The following is a 22,178-nucleotide window of genomic DNA, read 5'->3' as shown; positions in this document are numbered from 1 at the left end:
TCCATGTTGCGATGGGGTGAAAATGTCTGGTCTCGCTAGTGCAGTAGGTAGTGTGTCAGTCTTAGTTTGAACTTCAAATGGGGTACTTTTCTTTCCTATTTTCATGGCTTTTTTCTTCCACCAGACTTGAAGGCCACAGCTCTTTTACATTGAATGGCAAAACATTATCAATCAAAAATGAAGGAAAGCCAAATTGACGGAGAGGACAATGGTGCTTCTGACTTCCTTGACAACTTGGAGTGATAAGGGAGAGATGGTAATTATTCAAAACCTAAAGCCAAAATAGCATCTTGTGCAAAATGAAGAAAAGGCACATTCAGATTTTTGACAACAAAAGCACTTTCATCCAGAAACATTAAACTGACCCACTGGACCATCGAATGCAGGTACAAGTCTAAATGGAGGCTCATTCCCATACCGAGACTCAAACCTGGGCCACCTGGGTGAGAACCAGGAATCCTAACCGCTAGACCATATGGGAGCAGATAAGGTTTAGAGTAAGTAATATAAAAATAAATAAAAGAACAAAATAAAAAGTCATTACTTGCTTTAACTTATCCATGTTGCGATGGGGTGAAAATGTCTGGTCTCGCTAGTGCAGTAGGTAGTGTGTCAGTCTTAGTTTGAACTTCAAATGGGGTACTTTTCTTTCCTATTTTCATGGCTTTTTTCTTCCACCAGACTTGAAGGCCACAGCTCTTTTACATTGAATGCCAAAACATTATCAATCAAAAATGAAGGAAAGCCAAATTGACGGAGAGGACAATGGTGCTTCTGACTTCCTTGACAACTTGGAGTGATAAGGGAGAGATGGTAATTATTCAAAACCTAAAGCCAAAATAGTATCTTGTGCAAAATGAAGAAAAGGCACATTCAGATTTTTGGCCACAAAAGCACTTTCATCCAGAAACATTAAACTGACCCACTTGACCATCGAATGCAGGTTCAAGTCTAAATGGAGGCTCATTCCCATACCGGGACTCAAACCTGGGCCACCTGGGTGAGAACCAGGAATCCTAACCGCTAGACCATATGGGAGCAGATAAGGTTTAGAGTAAGTAATATAAAAATAAATAAAAGAACAAAATAAAAAGTCATTACTTGCTTTAATTTATCCATGTTGCGATGGGGTGAAAATGTCTGGTCTCGCTAGTGCAGTAGGTAGTGTGTCAGTCTTAGTTTGAACTTCAAATGGGGTACTTTTCTTTCCTATTTTCATGGCTTTTTTCTTCCACCAGACTTGAAGGCCACAGCTCTTTTACATTGAATGCCAAAACATTATCAATCAAAAATGAAGGAAAGCCAAATTGACGGAGAGGACAATGGTGCTTCTGACTTCCTTGACAACTTGGAGTGATAAGGGAGAGATGGTAATTATTCAAAACCTAAAGCCAAAATAGTATCTTGTGCAAAATGAAGAAAAGGCACATTCAGATTTTTGGCCACAAAAGCACTTTCATCCAGAAACATTAAACTGACCCACTCGACGATCGAATGCAGGTTCAAGACTAAATGGAGGCTCATTCCCATACCGGGAGTCGAACCCGGGCAACCTGGGTGAGAACCAGGAATCCTAACCGCTAGACCATATGGGAGCAGATAAGGTTTAGAGTAAGTAATATAAAAATAAATAAAAGAACAAAATAAAAAGTTATTACTTGCTTTAATTTATCCATGTTGCGATGGGGTGAAAATGTCTGGTCTCGCTAGTGCAGTAGGTAGTGTGTCAGTCTTAGTTTGAACTTCAAATGGGGTACTTTTCTTTCCTATTTTCATGGCTTTTTTCTTCCACCAGACTTGAAAGCCACAGCTCTTTTACATTGAATGCCAAAACATTATCAATCAAAAATGAAGGAAAGCCAAATTGACGGAGAGGACAATGGTGCTTCTGACTTCCTTGACAACTTGGAGTGATAAGGGAGAGATGGTAATTATTCAAAACCTAAAGCCAAAATAGTATCTTGTGCAAAATGAAGAAAAGGCACATTCAGATTTTTGGCCACAAAAGCACTTTCATCCAGAAACATTAAACTGACCCACTGGACCATCGAATGCAGGTTCAAGTCTAAATGGAGGCTCATTCCCATACCGGGGGTCGAACCCGGGCCACCTGGGTGAGAACCAGGAATCCTAACCGCTAGACCATATGGGAGCAGATAAGGTTTAGAGTAAGTAATATAAAAATAAATAAAAGAACAAAATAAAAAGTCATTACTTGCTTTAATTTATCCATGTTGCGATGGGGTGAAAATGTCTGGTCTCGCTAGTGCAGTAGGTAGTGTGTCAGTCTTAGTTTGAACTTCAAATGGGGTACTTTTCTTTCCTATTTTCATGGCTTTTTTCTTCCACCAGACTTGAAAGCCACAGCTCTTTTACATTGAATGCCAAAACATTATCAATCAAAAATGAAGGAAAGCCAAATTGACGGAGAGGACAATGGTGCTTCTGACTTCCTTGACAACTTGGAGTGATAAGGGAGAGATGGTAATTATTCAAAACCTAAAGCCAAAATAGTATCTTGTGCAAAATGAAGAAAAGGCACATTCAGATTTTTGGCCACAAAAGCACTTTCATCCAGAAACATTAAACTGACCCACTGGACCATCGAATGCAGGTTCAAGTCTAAATGGAGGCTCATTCCCATACCGGGACTCAAACCTGGGCCACCTGGGTGAGAACCAGGAATCCTAACCGCTAGACCATATGGGAGCAGATAAGGTTTAGAGTAAGTAATATAAAAATAAATAAAAGAACAAAATAAAAAGTCATTACTTGCTTTAATTAATCCATGTTGCGATGGGGTGAAAATGTCTGGTCTCGCTAGTGCAGTAGGTAGTGTGTCAGTCTTAGTTTGAACTTCAAATGGGGTACTTTTCTTTCCTATTTTCATGGCTTTTTTCTTCCACCAGACTTGAAAGCCACAGCTCTTTTACATTGAATGCCAAAACATTATCAATCAAAAATGAAGGAAAGCCAAATTGACGGAGAGGACAATGGTGCTTCTGACTTCCTTGACAACTTGGAGTGATAAGGGAGAGATGGTAATTATTCAAAACCTAAAGCCAAAATAGTATCTTGTGCAAAATGAAGAAAAGGCACATTCAGATTTTTGGCCACAAAAGCACTTTCATCCAGAAACATTAAACTGACCCACTCGACCATCGAATGCAGGTTCAAGTCTAAATGGAGGCTCATTCCCATACCGGAAGTCGAACCCGGGCCACCTGGGTGAGAACCAGGAATCCTAACCGCTAGAACATATGGGAGCAGATAAGGTTTTGTGCATGTAATATAAAAAAAAAAATGAATAAAGTAAAAAGTCATTACTTGCTTTAATTTATCCATGTTGCGATGGGGTGAAAATGTCTGGTCTCGCTAGTGCAGTAGGTAGTGTGTCAGTCTTAGTTTGAACTTCAAATGGGGTACTTTTCTTTCCTATTTTCATGGCTTTTTTCTTCCACCAGACTTGAAAGCCACAGCTCTTTTACATTGAATGCCAAAACATTATCAATCAAAAATGAAGGAAAGCCAAATTGACGGAGAGGACAATGGTGCTTCTGACTTCCTTGACAACTTGGAGTGATAAGGGAGAGATGGTAATTATTCAAAACCTAAAGCCAAAATAGTATCTTGTGCAAAATGAAGAAAAGGCACATTCAGATTTTTGGCCACAAAAGTACTTTCATCCAGAAACATTAAACTGACCCACTCGACCATCGAATGCAGGTTCAAGTCTAAATGGAGGCTCATTCCCATACCGGAAGTCGAACCCGGGCCACCTGGGTGAGAAACAGGAATCCTAACCGCTAGACCATATGGGAGCAGATAAGGTTTTGTGTATGTAATTTAAGAAAAAAAATGAATAAAGTAAAAAGTCATTACTTGCTTTAATTTATCCATGTTGCGATGGGGTGAAAATGTCTGGTCTCGCTAGTGCAGTAGGTAGTGTGTCAGTCTTAGTTTGAACTTCAAATGGGGTACTTTTCTTTCCTATTTTCATGGCTTTTTTCTTCCACCAGACTTGAAGGCCACAGCTCTTTTACATTGAATGCCAAAACATTATCAATCAAAAATGAAGGAAAGCCAAATTGACGGAGAGGACAATGGTGCTTCTGACTTCCTTGACAACTTGGAGTGATAAGGGAGAGATGGTAATTATTCAAAACCTAAAGCCAAAATAGTATCTTGTGCAAAATGAAGAAAAGGCACATTCAGATTTTTGGCCACAAAAGCACTTTCATCCAGAAACATTAAACTGACCCACTCGACCATCGAATGCAGGTTCAAGTCTAAATGGAGGCTCATTCCCATACCGGGGGTCGAACCCAGGCCACCTGGGTGAGAACAAGGAATCCTAACCGCTAGACCATATGGGAGCAGATAAGGTTTTGTGTATGTAATATAAAAAAAAAATGAATAAAGTAAAAAGTCATTACTTGCTTTAATTTATCCATGTTGCGATGGGGTGAAAATGTCTGGTCTCGCTAGTGCAGTAGGTAGTGTGTCAGTCTTAGTTTGAACTTCAAATGGGGTACTTTTCTTTCCTATTTTCATGGCTTTTTTCTTCCACCAGACTTGAAGGCCACAGCTCTTTTACATTGAATGGCAAAACATTATCAATCAAAAATGAAGGAAAGCCAAATTGACGGAGAGGACAATGGTGCTTCTGACTTCCTTGACAACTTGGAGTGATAAGGGAGAGATGGTAATTATTCAAAACCTAAAGCCAAAATAGCATCTTGTGCAAAATGAAGAAAAGGCACATTCAGATTTTTGACAACAAAAGCACTTTCATCCAGAAACATTAAACTGACCCACTGGACCATCGAATGCAGGTTCAAGTCTAAATGGAGGCTCATTCCCATACCGAGACTCAAACCTGGGCCACCTGGGTGAGAACCAGGAATCCTAACCGCTAGACCATATGGGAGCAGATAAGGTTTAGAGTAAGTAATATAAAAATAAATAAAAGAACAAAATAAAAAGTCATTACTTGCTTTAACTTATCCATGTTGCGATGGGGTGAAAATGTCTGGTCTCGCTAGTGCAGTAGGTAGTGTGTCAGTCTTAGTTTGAACTTCAAATGGGGTACTTTTCTTTCCTATTTTCATGGCTTTTTTCTTCCACCAGACTTGAAAGCCACAGCTCTTTTACATTGAATGCCAAAACATTATCAATCAAAAATGAAGGAAAGCCAAATTGACGGAGAGGACAATGGTGCTTCTGACTTCCTTGACAACTTGGAGTGATAAGGGAGAGATGGTAATTATTCAAAACCTAAAGCCAAAATAGTATCTTGTGCAAAATGAAGAAAAGGCACATTCAGATTTTTGGCCACAAAAGTACTTTCATCCAGAAACATTAAACTGACCCACTCGACCATCGAATGCAGGTTCAAGTCTAAATGGAGGCTCATTCCCATACCGGAAGTCGAACCCGGGCCACCTGGGTGAGAAACAGGAATCCTAACCGCTAGACCATATGGGAGCAGATAAGGTTTTGTGTATGTAATTTAAGAAAAAAAATGAATAAAGTAAAAAGTCATTACTTGCTTTAATTTATCCATGTTGCGATGGGGTGAAAATGTCTGGTCTCGCTAGTGCAGTAGGTAGTGTGTCAGTCTTAGTTTGAACTTCAAATGGGGTACTTTTCTTTCCTATTTTCATGGCTTTTTTCTTCCACCAGACTTGAAGGCCACAGCTCTTTTACATTGAATGCCAAAACATTATCAATCAAAAATGAAGGAAAGCCAAATTGACGGAGAGGACAATGGTGCTTCTGACTTCCTTGACAACTTGGAGTGATAAGGGAGAGATGGTAATTATTCAAAACCTAAAGCCAAAATAGTATCTTGTGCAAAATGAAGAAAAGGCACATTCAGATTTTTGGCCACAAAAGCACTTTCATCCAGAAACATTAAACTGACCCACTCGACCATCGAATGCAGGTTCAAGTCTAAATGGAGGCTCATTCCCATACCGGGGGTCGAACCCGGGCCACCTGGGTGAGAACAAGGAATCCTAACCGCTAGACCATATGGGAGCAGATAAGGTTTTGTGTATGTAATATAAAAAAAAAATGAATAAAGTAAAAAGTCATTACTTGCTTTAATTTATCCATGTTGCGATGGGGTGAAAATGTCTGGTCTCGCTAGTGCAGTAGGTAGTGTGTCAGTCTTAGTTTGAACTTCAAATGGGGTACTTTTCTTTCCTATTTTCATGGCTTTTTTCTTCCACCAGACTTGAAGGCCACAGCTCTTTTACATTGAATGGCAAAACATTATCAATCAAAAATGAAGGAAAGCCAAATTGACGGAGAGGACAATGGTGCTTCTGACTTCCTTGACAACTTGGAGTGATAAGGGAGAGATGGTAATTATTCAAAACCTAAAGCCAAAATAGCATCTTGTGCAAAATGAAGAAAAGGCACATTCAGATTTTTGACAACAAAAGCACTTTCATCCAGAAACATTAAACTGACCCACTGGACCATCGAATGCAGGTTCAAGTCTAAATGGAGGCTCATTCCCATACCGAGACTCAAACCTGGGCCACCTGGGTGAGAACCAGGAATCCTAACCGCTAGACCATATGGGAGCAGATAAGGTTTAGAGTAAGTAATATAAAAATAAATAAAAGAACAAAATAAAAAGTCATTACTTGCTTTAACTTATCCATGTTGCGATGGGGTGAAAATGTCTGGTCTCGCTAGTGCAGTAGGTAGTGTGTCAGTCTTAGTTTGAACTTCAAATGGGGTACTTTTCTTTCCTATTTTCATGGCTTTTTTCTTCCACCAGACTTGAAAGCCACAGCTCTTTTACATTGAATGCCAAAACATTATCAATCAAAAATGAAGGAAAGCCAAATTGACGGAGAGGACAATGGTGCTTCTGACTTCCTTGACAACTTGGAGTGATAAGGGAGAGATGGTAATTATTCAAAACCTAAAGCCAAAATAGTATCTTGTGCAAAATGAAGAAAAGGCACATTCAGATTTTTGGCCACAAAAGCACTTTCATCCAGAAACATTAAACTGACCCACTCGACCATCGAATGCAGGTTCAAGTCTAAATGGAGGCTCATTCCCATACCGGGGGTCGAACCCGGGCCACCTGGGTGAGAACCAGGAATCCTAACCGCTAGACCATATGGGAGCATATAAGGTTTAGAGTAAGTAATATAAAAATAAATAAAAGAACAAAATAAAAAGTCATTACTTGCTTTAATTTATCCATGTTGCGATGGGGTGAAAATGTCTGGTCTCACTAGTGCAGTAGGTAGTGTGTCAGTCTTAGTTTGAACTTCAAATGGGGTACTTTTCTTTCCTATTTTCATGGCTTTTTTCTTCCACCAGACTTGAAGGCCACAGCTCTTTTACATTGAATGCCAAAACATTATCAATCAAAAATGAAGGAAAGCCAAATTGACGGAGAGGACAATGGTGCTTCTGACTTCCTTGACAACTTGGAGTGATAAGGGAGAGATGGTAATTATTCAAAACCTAAAGCCAAAATAGTATCTTGTGCAAAATGAAGAAAAGGCACATTCAGATTTTTGGCCACAAAAGCACTTTCATCCAGAAACATTAAACTGACCCACTCGACCATCAAATGCAGGTTCAAGTCTAAATGGAGGCTCATTCCCATACCGGGACTCAAACCTGGGCCACCTGGGTGAGAACCAGGAATCCTAACCGCTAGACCATATGGGAGCAGATAAGGTTTAGAGTAAGTAATATAAAAATAAATAAAAGAACAAAATAAAAAGTCATTACTTGCTTTAATTTATCCATGTTGCGATGGGGTGAAAATGTCTGGTCTCGCTAGTGCAGTAGGTAGTGTGTCAGTCTTAGTTTGAACTTCAAATGGGGTACTTTTCTTTCCTATTTTCATGGCTTTTTTCTTCCACCAGACTTGAAGGCCACAGCTCTTTTACATTGAATGCCAAAACATTATCAATCAAAAATGAAGGAAAGCCAAATTGACGGAGAGGACAATGGTGCTTCTGACTTCCTTGACAACTTGGAGTGATAAGGGAGAGATGGTAATTATTCAAAACCTAAAGCCAAAATAGCATCTTGTGCAAAATGAAGAAAAGGCACATTCAGATTTTTGACAACAAAAGCACTTTCATCCAGAAACACTAAACTGACCCACTGGACCATCGAATGCAGGTCCAAGTCTAAATGGAGGCTCATTCCCATATCGGGACTCAAACCTGGGCCACCTGGGTGAGAACCAGGAATCCTAACCGCTAGACCATATGGGAGCAGATAAGGTTTAGAGTAAGTAATATAAAAATAAATAAAAGAACAAAATAAAAAGTCATTACTTGCTTTAATTTATCCATGTTGCGATGGGGTGAAAATGTCTGGTCTCGCTAGTGCAGTAGGTAGTGTGTCAGTCTTAGTTTGAACTTCAAATGGGGTACTTTTCTTTCCTATTTTCATGGCTTTTTTCTTCCACCAGACTTGAAAGCCACAGCTCTTTTACATTGAATGCCAAAACATTATCAATCAAAAATGAAGGAAAGCCAAATTGACGGAGAGGACAATGGTGCTTCTGACTTCCTTGACAACTTGGAGTGATAAGGGAGAGATGGTAATTATTCAAAACCTAAAGCCAAAATAGTATCTTGTGCAAAATGAAGAAAAGGCACATTCAGATTTTTGGCCACAAAAGCACTTTCATCCAGAAACATTAAACTGACCCACTTGACCATCGAATGCAGGTTCAAGTCTAAATGGAGGCTCATTCCCATACCGGGGGTTGAACCCGGGCCACCTGGGTGAGAACCAGGAATCCTGACCGCTAGACCATATGGGAGCAGATAAGGTTTAGAGTAAGTAATATAAAAATAAATAAAAGAACAAAATAAAAAGTCATTACTTGCTTTAATTTATCCATGTTGCGATGGGGTGAAAATGTCTGGTCTCGCTAGTGCAGTAGGTAGTGTGTCAGTCTTAGTTTGAACTTCAAATGGGGTACTTTTCTTTCCTATTTTCATGGCTTTTTTCTTCCACCAGACTTGAAGGCCACAGCTCTTTTACATTGAATGCCAAAACATTATCAATCAAAAATGAAGGAAAGCCAAATTGACGGAGAGGACAATGGTGCTTCTGACTTCCTTGACAACTTGGAGTGATAAGGGAGAGATGGTAATTATTCAAAACCTAAAGCCAAAATAGTATCTTGTGCAAAATGAAGAAAAGGCACATTCAGATTTTTGGCCACAAAAGCACTTTCATCCAGAAACATTAAACTGACCCACTCGACCATCGAATGCAAGTTCAAGTCTAAATGGAGGCTCATTCCCATACCGGGAGTCGAACCCAGGCCACCTGGGTGAGAACCAGGAATCCTAACCGCTAGACCATATGGGAGCAGATAAGATTTTGTGTATGTAATATAAAAAAAAAATGAATAAAGTAAAAAGTCATTACTTGCTTTAATTTATCCATGTTGCGATGGGGTGAAAATGTCTGGTCTCGCTAGTGCAGTAGGTAGTGTGTCAGTCTTAGTTTGAACTTCAAATGGGGTACTTTTCTTTCCTATTTTCATGGCTTTTTTCTTCCACCAGACTTGAAGGCCACAGCTCTTTTACATTGAATGCCAAAACATTATCAATCAAAAATGAAGGAAAGCCAAATTGACGGAGAGGACAATGGTGCTTCTGACTTCCTTGACAACTTGGAGTGATAAGGGAGAGATGGGAATTATTCAAAACCTAAAGCCAAAATAGTATCTTGTGCAAAATGAAGAAAAGGCACATTCAGATTTTTGGCCACAAAAGCACTTTCATCCAGAAACATTAAACTGACCCACTCGACCATCGAATGCAAGTTCAAGTCTAAATGGAGGCTCATTCCCATACCGGGAGTCGAACCCAGGCCACCTGGGTGAGAACCAGGAATCCTAACCGCTAGACCATATGGGAGCAGATAAGGTTTTGTGTATGTAATAAAATAAAAAAATAATAAAGTAAAAAGTCATTACTTGCTTTAATTTATCCATGTTGCGATGGGGTGAAAATGTCTGGTCTCGCTAGTGCAGTAGGTAGTGTGTCAGTCTTAGTTTGAACTTCAAATGGGGTACTTTTCTTTCCTATTTTCATGGCTTTTTTCTTCCACCAGACTTGAAGGCCACAGCTCTTTTACATTGAATGCCAAAACATTATCAATCAAAAATGAAGGAAAGCCAAATTGACGGAGAGGACAATGGTGCTTCTGACTTCCTTGACAACTTGGAGTGATAAGGGAGAGATGGTAATTATTCAAAACCTAAAGCCAAAATAGTATCTTGTGCAAAATGAAGAAAAGGCACATTCAGATTTTTGGCCACAAAAGCACTTTCATCCAGAAACATTAAACTGACCCACTCGACCATCGAATGCAAGTTCAAGTCTAAATGGAGGCTCATTCCCATACCGGGAGTCGAACCCAGGCCACCTGGGTGAGAACCAGGAATCCTAACCGCTAGACCATATGGGAGCAGATAAGATTTTGTGTATGTAATATAAAAAAAAAATGAATAAAGTAAAAAGTCATTACTTGCTTTAATTTATCCATGTTGCGATGGGGTGAAAATGTCTGGTCTCGCTAGTGCAGTAGGTAGTGTGTCAGTCTTAGTTTGAACTTCAAATGGGGTACTTTTCTTTCCTATTTTCATGGCTTTTTTCTTCCACCAGACTTGAAGGCCACAGCTCTTTTACATTGAATGCCAAAACATTATCAATCAAAAATGAAGGAAAGCCAAATTGACGGAGAGGACAATGGTGCTTCTGACTTCCTTGACAACTTGGAGTGATAAGGGAGAGATGGTAATTATTCAAAACCTAAAGCCAAAATAGTATCTTGTGCAAAATGAAGAAAAGGCACATTCAGATTTTTGGCCACAAAAGCACTTTCATCCAGAAACATTAAACTGACCCACTTGACCATCGAATGCAGGTTCAAGTCTAAATGGAGGCTCATTCCCATACCGGGGGTCGAACCCGGGCCACCTGGGTGAGAACCAGGAATCCTGACCGCTAGACCATATGGGAGCAGATAAGGTTTAGAGTAAGTAATATAAAAATAAATAAAAGAACAAAATAAAAAGTCATTACTTGCTTTAATTTATCCATGTTGCGATGGGGTGAAAATGTCTGGTCTCGCTAGTGCAGTAGGTAGTGTGTCAGTCTTAGTTTGAACTTCAAATGGGGTACTTTTCTTTCCTATTTTCATGGCTTTTTTCTTCCACCAGACTTGAAGGCCACAGCTCTTTTACATTGAATGCCAAAACATTATCAATCAAAAATGAAGGAAAGCCAAATTGACGGAGAGGACAATGGTGCTTCTGACTTCCTTGACAACTTGGAGTGATAAGGGAGAGATGGTAATTATTCAAAACCTAAAGCCAAAATAGTATCTTGTGCAAAATGAAGAAAAGGCACATTCAGATTTTTGGCCACAAAAGCACTTTCATCCAGAAACATTAAACTGACCCACTCGACCATCGAATGCAAGTTCAAGTCTAAATGGAGGCTCATTCCCATACCGGGAGTCGAACCCAGGCCACCTGGGTGAGAACCAGGAATCCTAACCGCTAGACCATATGGGAGCAGATAAGATTTTGTGTATGTAATATAAAAAAAAAATGAATAAAGTAAAAAGTCATTACTTGCTTTAATTTATCCATGTTGCGATGGGGTGAAAATGTCTGGTCTCGCTAGTGCAGTAGGTAGTGTGTCAGTCTTAGTTTGAACTTCAAATGGGGTACTTTTCTTTCCTATTTTCATGGCTTTTTTCTTCCACCAGACTTGAAGGCCACAGCTCTTTTACATTGAATGCCAAAACATTATCAATCAAAAATGAAGGAAAGCCAAATTGACGGAGAGGACAATGGTGCTTCTGACTTCCTTGACAACTTGGAGTGATAAGGGAGAGATGGTAATTATTCAAAACCTAAAGCCAAAATAGTATCTTGTGCAAAATGAAGAAAAGGCACATTCAGATTTTTGGCCACAAAAGCACTTTCATCCAGAAACATTAAACTGACCCACTTGACCATCGAACGCAGGTTCAAGTCTAAATGGAGGCTCATTCCCATACCGGGGGTCGAACCCGGGCCACCTGGGTGAGAACCAGGAATCCTGACCGCTAGACCATATGGGAGCAGATAAGGTTTAGAGTAAGTAATATAAAAATAAATAAAAGAACAAAATAAAAAGTCATTACTTGCTTTAATTTATCCATGTTGCGATGGGGTGAAAATGTCTGGTCTCGCTAGTGCAGTAGGTAGTGTGTCAGTCTTAGTTTGAACTTCAAATGGGGTACTTTTCTTTCCTATTTTCATGGCTTTTTTTCTTCCACCAGACTTGAAGGCCACAGCTCTTTTACATTGAATGCCAAAACATTATCAATCAAAAATGAAGGAAAGCCAAATTGACGGAGAGGACAATGGTGCTTCTGACTTCCTTGACAACTTGGAGTGATAAGGGAGAGATGGTAATTATTCAAAACCTAAAGCCAAAATAGTATCTTGTGCAAAATGAAGAAAAGGCACATTCAGATTTTTGGCCACAAAAGCACTCTCATCCAGAAACATTAAACTGACCCACTTGACCATCGAATGCAGGTTCAAGTCTAAATGGAGGCTCATTCCCATACTGGGACTCAAACCTGGGCCACCTGGGTGAGAACCAGGAATCCTAACCGCTAGACCATATGGGAGCAGATAAGGTTTAGAGTAAGTAATATAAAAATAAATAAAAGAACAAAATAAAAAGTCATTACTTGCTTTAATTTATCCATGTTGCGATGGGGTGAAAATGTCTGGTCTCGCTAGTGCAGTAGGTAGTGTGTCAGTCTTAGTTTGAACTTCAAATGGGGTACTTTTCTTTCCTATTTTCATGGCTTTTTTCTTCCACCAGACTTGAAGGCCACAGCTCTTTTACATTGAATGCCAAAACATTATCAATCAAAAATGAAGGAAAGCCAAATTGACGGAGAGGACAATGGTGCTTCTGACTTCCTTGACAACTTGGAGTGATAAGGGAGAGATGGTAATTATTCAAAACCTAAAGCCAAAATAGTATCTTGTGCAAAATGAAGAAAAGGCACATTCAGATTTTTGGCCACAAAAGCACTTTCATCCAGAAACATTAAACTGACCCACTGGACCATCGAATGCAGGTTCAAGTCTAAATAGAGGCTCATTCCCATACCGGGACTCAAACCTGGGCCACCTGGGTGAGAACCAGGAATCCTAACCGCTAGACCATATGGGAGCAGATAAGGTTTAGAGTAAGTAATATAAAAATAAATAAAAGAACAAAATAAAAAGTCATTACTTGCTTTAATTTATCCATGTTGCGATGGGGTGAAAATGTCTGGTCTCGCTAGTGCAGTAGGTAGTGTGTCAGTCTTAGTTTGAACTTCAAATGGGGTACTTTTCTTTCCTATTTTCATGGCTTTTTTCTTCCACCAGACTTGAAAGCCACAGCTCTTTTACATTGAATGCCAAAACATTATCAATCAAAAATGAAGGAAAGCCAAATTGACGGAGAGGACAATGGTGCTTCTGACTTCCTTGACAACTTGGAGTGATAAGGGAGAGATGGTAATTATTCAAAACCTAAAGCCAAAATAGTATCTTGTGCAAAATGAAGAAAAGGCACATTCAGATTTTTGGCCACAAAAGCACTTTCATCCAGAAACATTAAACTGACCCACTGGACCATCGAATGCAGGTTCAAGTCTAAATGGAGGCTCATTCCCATACCGGGGGTCGAACCCGGGCCACCTGGGTGAGAACCAGGAATCCTAACCGCTAGACCATATGGGAGCAGATAAGGTTTAGAGTAAGTAATATAAAAATAAATAAAAGAACAAAATAAAAAGTCATTACTTGCTTTAATTTATCCATGTTGCGATGGGGTGAAAATGTCTGGTCTCGCTAGTGCAGTAGGTAGTGTGTCAGTCTTAGTTTGAACTTCAAATGGGGTACTTTTCTTTCCTATTTTCATGGCTTTTTTCTTCCACCAGACTTGAAAGCCACAGCTCTTTTACATTGAATGCCAAAACATTATCAATCAAAAATGAAGGAAAGCCAAATTGACGGAGAGGACAATGGTGCTTCTGACTTCCTTGACAACTTGGAGTGATAAGGGAGAGATGGTAATTATTCAAAACCTAAAGCCAAAATAGTATCTTGTGCAAAATGAAGAAAAGGCACATTCAGATTTTTGGCCACAAAAGCACTTTCATCCAGAAACATTAAACTGACCCACTGGACCATCGAATGCAGGTTCAAGTCTAAATGGAGGCTCATTCCCATACCGGGACTCAAACCTGGGCCACCTGGGTGAGAACCAGGAATCCTAACCGCTAGACCATATGGGAGCAGATAAGGTTTAGAGTAAGTAATATAAAAATAAATAAAAGAACAAAATAAAAAGTCATTACTTGCTTTAATTAATCCATGTTGCGATGGGGTGAAAATGTCTGGTCTCGCTAGTGCAGTAGGTAGTGTGTCAGTCTTAGTTTGAACTTCAAATGGGGTACTTTTCTTTCCTATTTTCATGGCTTTTTTCTTCCACCAGACTTGAAAGCCACAGCTCTTTTACATTGAATGCCAAAACATTATCAATCAAAAATGAAGGAAAGCCAAATTGACGGAGAGGACAATGGTGCTTCTGACTTCCTTGACAACTTGGAGTGATAAGGGAGAGATGGTAATTATTCAAAACCTAAAGCCAAAATAGTATCTTGTGCAAAATGAAGAAAAGGCACATTCAGATTTTTGGCCACAAAAGCACTTTCATCCAGAAACATTAAACTGACCCACTCGACCATCGAATGCAAGTTCAAGTCTAAATGGAGGCTCATTCCCATACCGGGAGTCGAACCCAGGCCACCTGGGTGAGAACCAGGAATCCTAACCGCTAGACCATATGGGAGCAGATAAGATTTTGTGTATGTAATATAAAAAAAAAATGAATAAAGTAAAAAGTCATTACTTGCTTTAATTTATCCATGTTGCGATGGGGTGAAAATGTCTGGTCTCGCTAGTGCAGTAGGTAGTGTGTCAGTCTTAGTTTGAACTTCAAATGGGGTACTTTTCTTTCCTATTTTCATGGCTTTTTTCTTCCACCAGACTTGAAGGCCACAGCTCTTTTACATTGAATGCCAAAACATTATCAATCAAAAATGAAGGAAAGCCAAATTGACGGAGAGGACAATGGTGCTTCTGACTTCCTTGACAACTTGGAGTGATAAGGGAGAGATGGTAATTATTCAAAACCTAAAGCCAAAATAGTATCTTGTGCAAAATGAAGAAAAGGCACATTCAGATTTTTGGCCACAAAAGCACTTTCATCCAGAAACATTAAACTGACCCACTTGACCATCGAATGCAGGTTCAAGTCTAAATGGAGGCTCATTCCCATACCGGGGGTCGAACCCGGGCCACCTGGGTGAGAACCAAGAATCCTGACCGCTAGACCATATGGGAGCAGATAAGGTTTAGAGTAAGTAATATAAAAATAAATAAAAGAACAAAATAAAAAGTCATTACTTGCTTTAATTTATCCATGTTGCGATGGGGTGAAAATGTCTGGTCTCGCTAGTGCAGTAGGTAGTGTGTCAGTCTTAGTTTGAACTTCAAATGGGGTACTTTTCTTTCCTATTTTCATGGCTTTTTTCTTCCACCAGACTTGAAGGCCACAGCTCTTTTACATTGAATGCCAAAACATTATCAATCAAAAATGAAGGAAAGCCAAATTGACGGAGAGGACAATGGTGCTTCTGACTTCCTTGACAACTTGGAGTGATAAGGGAGAGATGGTAATTATTCAAAACCTAAAGCCAAAATAGTATCTTGTGCAAAATGAAGAAAAGGCACATTCAGATTTTTGGCCACAAAAGCACTTTCATCCAGAAACATTAAACTGACCCACTCGACCATCAAATGCAAGTTCAAGTCTAAATGGAGGCTCATTCCCATACCGGGAGTCGAACCCAGGCCACCTGGGTGAGAACCAGGAATCCTAACCGCTAGACCATATGGGAGCAGATAAGATTTTGTGTATGTAATATAAAAAAAAAATGAATAAAGTAAAAAGTCATTACTTGCTTTAATTTATCCATGTTGCGATGGGGTGAAAATGTCTGGTCTCGCTAGTGCAGTAGGTAGTGTGTCAGTCTTAGTTTGAACTTCAAATGGGGTACTTTTCTTTCCTATTTTCATGGCTTTTTTCTTCCACCAGACTTGAAGGCCACAGCTCTTTTACATTGAATGCCAAAACATTATCAATCAAAAATGAAGGAAAGCCAAATTGACGGAGAGGACAATGGTGCTTCTGACTTCCTTGACAACTTGGAGTGATAAGGGAGAGATGGTAATTATTCAAAACCTAAAGCCAAAATAGTATCTTGTGCAAAATGAAGAAAAGGCACATTCAGATTTTTGGCCACAAAAGCACTCTCATCCAGAAACATTAAACTGACCCACTTGACCATCGAATGCAGGTTCAAGTCTAAATGGAGGCTCATTCCCATACTGGGACTCAAACCTGGGCCACCTGGGTGAGAACCAGGAATCCTAACCGCTAGACCATATGGGAGCAGATAAGGTTTAGAGTAAGTAATATAAAAATAAATAAAAGAACAAAATAAAAAGTCATTACTTGCTTTAATTTATCCATGTTGCGATGGGGTGAAAATGTCTGGTCTCGCTAGTGCAGTAGGTAGTGTGTCAGTCTTAGTTTGAACTTCAAATGGGGTACTTTTCTTTCCTATTTTCATGGCTTTTTTCTTCCACCAGACTTGAAGGCCACAGCTCTTTTACATTGAATGCCAAAACATTATCAATCAAAAATGAAGGAAAGCCAAATTGACGGAGAGGACAATGGTGCTTCTGACTTCCTTGACAACTTGGAGTGATAAGGGAGAGATGGTAATTATTCAAAACCTAAAGCCAAAATAGTATCTTGTGCAAAATGAAGAAAAGGCACATTCAGATTTTTGGCCACAAAAGCACTTTCATCCAGAAACATTAAACTGACCCACTGGACCATCGAATGCAGGTTCAAGTCTAAATAGAGGCTCATTCCCATACCGGGACTCAAACCTGGGCCACCTGGGTGAGAACCAGGAATCCTAACCGCTAGACCATATGGGAGCAGATAAGGTTTAGAGTAAGTAATATAAAAATAAATAAAAGAACAAAATAAAAAGTCATTACTTGCTTTAATTTATCCATGTTGCGATGGGGTGAAAATGTCTGGTCTCGCTAGTGCAGTAGGTAGTGTGTCAGTCTTAGTTTGAACTTCAAATGGGGTACTTTTCTTTCCTATTTTCATGGCTTTTTTCTTCCACCAGACTTGAAAGCCACAGCTCTTTTACATTGAATGCCAAAACATTATCAATCAAAAATGAAGGAAAGCCAAATTGACGGAGAGGACAATGGTGCTTCTGACTTCCTTGACAACTTGGAGTGATAAGGGAGAGATGGTAATTATTCAAAACCTAAAGCCAAAATAGTATCTTGTGCAAAATGAAGAAAAGGCACATTCAGATTTTTGGCCACAAAAGCACTTTCATCCAGAAACATTAAACTGACCCACTGGACCATCGAATGCAGGTTCAAGTCTAAATGGAGGCTCATTCCCATACCGGGACTCAAACCTGGGCCACCTGGGTGAGAACCAGGAATCCTAACCGCTAGACCATATGGGAGCAGATAAGGTTTAGAGTAAGTAATATAAAAATAAATAAAAGAACAAAATAAAAAGTCATTACTTGCTTTAATTAATCCATGTTGCGATGGGGTGAAAATGTCTGGTCTCGCTAGTGCAGTAGGTAGTGTGTCAGTCTTAGTTTGAACTTCAAATGGGGTACTTTTCTTTCCTATTTTCATGGCTTTTTTCTTCCACCAGACTTGAAAGCCACAGCTCTTTTACATTGAATGCCAAAACATTATCAATCAAAAATGAAGGAAAGCCAAATTGACGGAGAGGACAATGGTGCTTCTGACTTCCTTGACAACTTGGAGTGATAAGGGAGAGATGGTAATTATTCAAAACCTAAAGCCAAAATAGTATCTTGTGCAAAATGAAGAAAAGGCACATTCAGATTTTTGGCCACAAAAGCACTTTCATCCAGAAACATTAAACTGACCCACTCGACCATCGAATGCAGGTTCAAGTCTAAATGGAGGCTCATTCCCATACCGGGGGTCGAACCCGGGCCACCTGGGTGAGAACCAGGAATCCTAACCGCTAGACCATATGGGAGCAGATAAGGTTTAGAGTAAGTAATATAAAAATAAATAAAAGAACAAAATAAAAAGTCATTACTTGCTTTAATTTATCCATGTTGCGATGGGGTGAAAATGTCTGGTCTCGCTAGTGCAGTAGGTAGTGTGTCAGTCTTAGTTTGAACTTCAAATGGGGTACTTTTCTTTCCTATTTTCATGGCTTTTTTCTTCCACCAGACTTGAAAGCCACAGCTCTTTTACATTGAATGCCAAAACATTATCAATCAAAAATGAAGGAAAGCCAAATTGACGGAGAGGACAATGGTGCTTCTGACTTCCTTGACAACTTGGAGTGATAAGGGAGAGATGGTAATTATTCAAAACCTAAAGCCAAAATAGTATCTTGTGCAAAATGAAGAAAAGGCACATTCAGATTTTTGGCCACAAAAGCACTTTCATCCAGAAACATTAAACTGACCCACTGGACCATCGAATGCAGGTTCAAGTCTAAATGGAGGCTCATTCCCATACCGGGACTCAAACCTGGGCCACCTGGGTGAGAACCAGGAATCCTAACCGCTAGACCATATGGGAGCAGATAAGGTTTAGAGTAAGTAATATAAAAATAAATAAAAGAACAAAATAAAAAGTCATTACTTGCTTTAATTAATCCATGTTGCGATGGGGTGAAAATGTCTGGTCTCGCTAGTGCAGTAGGTAGTGTGTCAGTCTTAGTTTGAACTTCAAATGGGGTACTTTTCTTTCCTATTTTCATGGCTTTTTTCTTCCACCAGACTTGAAAGCCACAGCTCTTTTACATTGAATGCCAAAACATTATCAATCAAAAATGAAGGAAAGCCAAATTGACGGAGAGGACAATGGTGCTTCTGACTTCCTTGACAACTTGGAGTGATAAGGGAGAGATGGTAATTATTCAAAACCTAAAGCCAAAATAGTATCTTGTGCAAAATGAAGAAAAGGCACATTCAGATTTTTGGCCACAAAAGCACTTTCATCCAGAAACATTAAACTGACCCACTCGACCATCGAATGCAGGTTCAAGTCTAAATGGAGGCTCATTCCCATACCGGGGGTCGAACCCGGGCCACCTGGGTGAGAACCAGGAATCCTAACCGCTAGACCATATGGGAGCAGATAAGGTTTAGAGTAAGTAATATAAAAATAAATAAAAGAACAAAATAAAAAGTCATTACTTGCTTTAATTTATCCATGTTGCGATGGGGTGAAAATGTCTGGTCTCGCTAGTGCAGTAGGTAGTGTGTCAGTCTTAGTTTGAACTTCAAATGGGGTACTTTTCTTTCCTATTTTCATGGCTTTTTTCTTCCACCAGACTTGAAGGCCACAGCTCTTTTACATTGAATGGCAAAACATTATCAATCAAAAATGAAGGAAAGCCAAATTGACGGAGAGGACAATGGTGCTTCTGACTTCCTTGACAACTTGTAGTGATAAGGGAGAGATGGTAATTATTCAAAACCTAAAGCCAAAATAGCATCTTGTGCAAAATGAAGAAAAGGCACATTCAGATTTTTGACAACAAAAGCACTTTCATCCAGAAACATTAAACTGACCCACTGGACCATCGAATGCAGGTTCAAGTCTAAATGGAGGCTCATTCCCATACCGGGAGTCGAACCCGGGCCACCTGGGTGAGAACCAGGAATCCTAACCTCTAGACCATATGGGAGCAGATAAGGTTTCGTGTATGTAATATAAAAAAAAAAATTAATAAAGTATAAAGTCATTACTTGCTTTAATTTATCCATGTTGCGATGGGGTGAAAATGTCTGGTCTCGCTGGTGCAGTAGGTAGTGTGTCAGTCTTAGTTTGAACTTCAAATGGGACAATGGTGCTTCTGACTTCCTTGACAACTTGGAGTGATAAGGGAGAGATGGTAATTATTCAAAACCTAAAGCCAAAATAGTATCTTGTGCAAAATGAAGAAAAGGCACATTCAGATTTTTGGCCACAAAAGCACTTTCATCCAGAAACATTAAACTGACCCACTCGACCATCGAATGCAGGTTCAAGTTTAAATGGAGGCTCATTCCCATACCGGGAGTCGAACCCGGGCCACCTGGGTGAGAACCAGGAATCCTAACCGCTAGACCATATGGGAGCAGATAACATTTTGTGTATGTAATATTAAAAAAAAATAATAATAAAGTAAAAAGTCAGTTTCTAAAATGGGGTGTTTGATAGGGGTTTCTAATATTTGGGCCCCTCAAAGCAACTTCAGAACTGAACTGGAACCTAAAAAAATAAATAAATGAGGCAATACTTCGCTTTTCAAATTATACTGATAATGAGTCGCGCCCACCCCGAGATTACCCCAGTTTTGACCGTTTGTATAAACGGAGACCCCTATTAGACCGTTTCAGTGCCCGGTTTTCCCAAGCATACACCCAACATTTTCCAAAAATTAGGAACATGTGAGACCGTGTGGCCTAATGGATAAGGCGTCTGACTTCGGATCAGAAGATTGAGGGTTCGAGTCCCTCCATGGTCGCAGCTTTTAAGTGCTCTTCAGATGACCTTCTAAGCATTTGAGTCCTTTCCTGGTTGCAACAGCTACGTTTCAGATGCTTTCTTAATTTGATGACATACTTGGTGTCGTTATAGGCTATATTTCTACATGATTGATAGTGAATATTTTTATATGGCTGGTCAGCAGTTACCAGAAGTGAGATTTTAATCCATGCCTATATTGTGAAAATATTTATTCTTAAATCTGGGCACTCGGTCATTTTTACTAAATACCCGTAAATATCTAAAAAAAAACAAAAACATTTTCACTCCTATATTTAAATACCACAACACACAATATTGAGAAAATGTTATCAGAAGTGAGATTTGAATCCATACCTATATTTAAGTACTGTAGTACACAATATTAAGAAAATGTTTTTTTATAAATTTGGGCACTCGTTCATTTTTACAAAATACCTAAAAATGTATAAAAAAAATCTTTTTCTGCTAGGCTCCAGGAACTCAACATTTTCCGAAAATTAGGAACATGTGAGACCGTGTGGCCTAATGGATAAGGCGTCTTACTTACTTTTTTATACTAAAAATGTATAAAAAAAATCTTTTTCTGCTAGGCTCCAGGAACTCAACATTTTCCAAAAATTAGGAACATGTGAGACAGTGTGGCCTAATGGATAAGGCGTCTGACTTCAAATCAGAAGATTGAGGGTTTGAGTCTCTTCATGGTCCCAGCTTTTAAGTGCTCTTCAGATGACCTTCTAAGCATTTGAGTCCTTTCCTGGTTGCAACAGCTAAGGTTCAGATGCTTTCTTAATTTGATGACATACTTGCTGTCGTTATAGGCTATATTTCTACGTGATTGATAGTGAATATTTTTATATGGCTAGTCAGCAGTTACCAGAAGTGAGATTTTAATCCATGCCTATATTTATAGATCATAACACACAATATTGTGAAAATATTTATTTTTAAATCTGGGCACTCGGTCATTTTTACTAAATACCCGAAAATATCTAAAAAAAACAAAAACATTTTCACTCCTATATTTAAATACCACAACACACAATATTGAGAAAATGTTATCAGAAGTGAGATTTGAATCCATACCTATATTTAAGTACTGTAATACACAATATTAAGAAAATGTTTTTTTATAAATTTGGGCACTCGGTCATTTTTACAAAATACCTAAAAATGTATAAAAAAAATCTTTTTCTGCTAGGCTCCAGGAACTCAACATTTTCCAACAATTAGGAACATGTGAGACCGTGTGGCCTAATGGATAAGGCGTCTGACTTCGAATCAGAAGATTTAGGGTTTGAGTCCCTTCATGGTCGCAGCTTTTAAGTGCTCTTCAGATGACCTTCTAAGCTTTTGAGTCCTTTCCTGGTTGCAACAGCTAAGGTTCAGATGCTTTCTTAATTTGATGACA

General features: G+C 39.3%; 31 non-coding genes across 31 annotated transcripts; 2 read left to right on the top strand and 29 right to left on the bottom strand.

The window, feature by feature from the left end:
• Window positions 1-966: 966 nt before the first annotated feature.
• On the bottom strand, window positions 967-1,038 carry TRNAE-CUC (transfer RNA glutamic acid (anticodon CUC)). The gene has a single exon. It is a non-coding gene; the product is annotated as a tRNA-Glu (tRNA).
• Window positions 1,039-1,523: 485 nt separating this feature from the next.
• Window positions 1,524-1,595, bottom strand: TRNAE-CUC (transfer RNA glutamic acid (anticodon CUC)). Its single transcript has one exon. It is a non-coding gene; the product is annotated as a tRNA-Glu (tRNA).
• A 485-nt stretch (window positions 1,596-2,080) lies between these two features.
• Window positions 2,081-2,152, bottom strand: TRNAE-CUC (transfer RNA glutamic acid (anticodon CUC)). Its single transcript has one exon. It is a non-coding gene; the product is annotated as a tRNA-Glu (tRNA).
• Window positions 2,153-2,637: 485 nt separating this feature from the next.
• TRNAE-CUC (transfer RNA glutamic acid (anticodon CUC)) lies at window positions 2,638-2,709 on the bottom strand. Its single transcript has one exon. It is a non-coding gene; the product is annotated as a tRNA-Glu (tRNA).
• A 485-nt stretch (window positions 2,710-3,194) lies between these two features.
• On the bottom strand, window positions 3,195-3,266 carry TRNAE-CUC (transfer RNA glutamic acid (anticodon CUC)). Its single transcript has one exon. It is a non-coding gene; the product is annotated as a tRNA-Glu (tRNA).
• Window positions 3,267-4,304: 1,038 nt separating this feature from the next.
• On the bottom strand, window positions 4,305-4,376 carry TRNAE-CUC (transfer RNA glutamic acid (anticodon CUC)). Its single transcript has one exon. It is a non-coding gene; the product is annotated as a tRNA-Glu (tRNA).
• Window positions 4,377-5,970: 1,594 nt separating this feature from the next.
• TRNAE-CUC (transfer RNA glutamic acid (anticodon CUC)) lies at window positions 5,971-6,042 on the bottom strand. The gene has a single exon. It is a non-coding gene; the product is annotated as a tRNA-Glu (tRNA).
• A 1,039-nt stretch (window positions 6,043-7,081) lies between these two features.
• On the bottom strand, window positions 7,082-7,153 carry TRNAE-CUC (transfer RNA glutamic acid (anticodon CUC)). The gene has a single exon. It is a non-coding gene; the product is annotated as a tRNA-Glu (tRNA).
• A 485-nt stretch (window positions 7,154-7,638) lies between these two features.
• TRNAE-CUC (transfer RNA glutamic acid (anticodon CUC)) lies at window positions 7,639-7,710 on the bottom strand. Its single transcript has one exon. It is a non-coding gene; the product is annotated as a tRNA-Glu (tRNA).
• Window positions 7,711-8,752: 1,042 nt separating this feature from the next.
• On the bottom strand, window positions 8,753-8,824 carry TRNAE-CUC (transfer RNA glutamic acid (anticodon CUC)). The gene has a single exon. It is a non-coding gene; the product is annotated as a tRNA-Glu (tRNA).
• Window positions 8,825-9,309: 485 nt separating this feature from the next.
• TRNAE-CUC (transfer RNA glutamic acid (anticodon CUC)) lies at window positions 9,310-9,381 on the bottom strand. The gene has a single exon. It is a non-coding gene; the product is annotated as a tRNA-Glu (tRNA).
• Window positions 9,382-9,863: 482 nt separating this feature from the next.
• TRNAE-CUC (transfer RNA glutamic acid (anticodon CUC)) lies at window positions 9,864-9,935 on the bottom strand. The gene has a single exon. It is a non-coding gene; the product is annotated as a tRNA-Glu (tRNA).
• Window positions 9,936-10,416: 481 nt separating this feature from the next.
• TRNAE-CUC (transfer RNA glutamic acid (anticodon CUC)) lies at window positions 10,417-10,488 on the bottom strand. The gene has a single exon. It is a non-coding gene; the product is annotated as a tRNA-Glu (tRNA).
• A 482-nt stretch (window positions 10,489-10,970) lies between these two features.
• On the bottom strand, window positions 10,971-11,042 carry TRNAE-CUC (transfer RNA glutamic acid (anticodon CUC)). The gene has a single exon. It is a non-coding gene; the product is annotated as a tRNA-Glu (tRNA).
• A 485-nt stretch (window positions 11,043-11,527) lies between these two features.
• Window positions 11,528-11,599, bottom strand: TRNAE-CUC (transfer RNA glutamic acid (anticodon CUC)). Its single transcript has one exon. It is a non-coding gene; the product is annotated as a tRNA-Glu (tRNA).
• Window positions 11,600-12,081: 482 nt separating this feature from the next.
• Window positions 12,082-12,153, bottom strand: TRNAE-CUC (transfer RNA glutamic acid (anticodon CUC)). Its single transcript has one exon. It is a non-coding gene; the product is annotated as a tRNA-Glu (tRNA).
• Window positions 12,154-13,196: 1,043 nt separating this feature from the next.
• TRNAE-CUC (transfer RNA glutamic acid (anticodon CUC)) lies at window positions 13,197-13,268 on the bottom strand. The gene has a single exon. It is a non-coding gene; the product is annotated as a tRNA-Glu (tRNA).
• A 485-nt stretch (window positions 13,269-13,753) lies between these two features.
• On the bottom strand, window positions 13,754-13,825 carry TRNAE-CUC (transfer RNA glutamic acid (anticodon CUC)). Its single transcript has one exon. It is a non-coding gene; the product is annotated as a tRNA-Glu (tRNA).
• A 485-nt stretch (window positions 13,826-14,310) lies between these two features.
• TRNAE-CUC (transfer RNA glutamic acid (anticodon CUC)) lies at window positions 14,311-14,382 on the bottom strand. Its single transcript has one exon. It is a non-coding gene; the product is annotated as a tRNA-Glu (tRNA).
• Window positions 14,383-14,867: 485 nt separating this feature from the next.
• On the bottom strand, window positions 14,868-14,939 carry TRNAE-CUC (transfer RNA glutamic acid (anticodon CUC)). Its single transcript has one exon. It is a non-coding gene; the product is annotated as a tRNA-Glu (tRNA).
• A 482-nt stretch (window positions 14,940-15,421) lies between these two features.
• On the bottom strand, window positions 15,422-15,493 carry TRNAE-CUC (transfer RNA glutamic acid (anticodon CUC)). The gene has a single exon. It is a non-coding gene; the product is annotated as a tRNA-Glu (tRNA).
• Window positions 15,494-15,978: 485 nt separating this feature from the next.
• TRNAE-CUC (transfer RNA glutamic acid (anticodon CUC)) lies at window positions 15,979-16,050 on the bottom strand. Its single transcript has one exon. It is a non-coding gene; the product is annotated as a tRNA-Glu (tRNA).
• Window positions 16,051-17,089: 1,039 nt separating this feature from the next.
• Window positions 17,090-17,161, bottom strand: TRNAE-CUC (transfer RNA glutamic acid (anticodon CUC)). Its single transcript has one exon. It is a non-coding gene; the product is annotated as a tRNA-Glu (tRNA).
• A 485-nt stretch (window positions 17,162-17,646) lies between these two features.
• Window positions 17,647-17,718, bottom strand: TRNAE-CUC (transfer RNA glutamic acid (anticodon CUC)). Its single transcript has one exon. It is a non-coding gene; the product is annotated as a tRNA-Glu (tRNA).
• Window positions 17,719-18,203: 485 nt separating this feature from the next.
• Window positions 18,204-18,275, bottom strand: TRNAE-CUC (transfer RNA glutamic acid (anticodon CUC)). Its single transcript has one exon. It is a non-coding gene; the product is annotated as a tRNA-Glu (tRNA).
• Window positions 18,276-18,760: 485 nt separating this feature from the next.
• On the bottom strand, window positions 18,761-18,832 carry TRNAE-CUC (transfer RNA glutamic acid (anticodon CUC)). Its single transcript has one exon. It is a non-coding gene; the product is annotated as a tRNA-Glu (tRNA).
• Window positions 18,833-19,317: 485 nt separating this feature from the next.
• On the bottom strand, window positions 19,318-19,389 carry TRNAE-CUC (transfer RNA glutamic acid (anticodon CUC)). The gene has a single exon. It is a non-coding gene; the product is annotated as a tRNA-Glu (tRNA).
• Window positions 19,390-19,874: 485 nt separating this feature from the next.
• Window positions 19,875-19,946, bottom strand: TRNAE-CUC (transfer RNA glutamic acid (anticodon CUC)). Its single transcript has one exon. It is a non-coding gene; the product is annotated as a tRNA-Glu (tRNA).
• A 360-nt stretch (window positions 19,947-20,306) lies between these two features.
• Window positions 20,307-20,378, bottom strand: TRNAE-CUC (transfer RNA glutamic acid (anticodon CUC)). Its single transcript has one exon. It is a non-coding gene; the product is annotated as a tRNA-Glu (tRNA).
• A 317-nt stretch (window positions 20,379-20,695) lies between these two features.
• On the top strand, window positions 20,696-20,768 carry TRNAR-UCG (transfer RNA arginine (anticodon UCG)). The gene has a single exon. It is a non-coding gene; the product is annotated as a tRNA-Arg (tRNA).
• Window positions 20,769-22,010: 1,242 nt separating this feature from the next.
• On the top strand, window positions 22,011-22,083 carry TRNAR-UCG (transfer RNA arginine (anticodon UCG)). The gene has a single exon. It is a non-coding gene; the product is annotated as a tRNA-Arg (tRNA).
• The last annotated feature ends 95 nt before the right edge of the window (window positions 22,084-22,178 follow it).

Source organism: Rhinoderma darwinii, chromosome 3 (assembly GCF_050947455.1).
Source record: "Rhinoderma darwinii isolate aRhiDar2 chromosome 3, aRhiDar2.hap1, whole genome shotgun sequence".
In the NCBI taxonomy this organism is placed as follows: Eukaryota; Metazoa; Chordata; class Amphibia; order Anura; family Rhinodermatidae; genus Rhinoderma; species Rhinoderma darwinii.
Note: the sequence above shows the minus strand (reverse complement) of the source record. Positions and strands in the feature narration are given on the sequence as shown.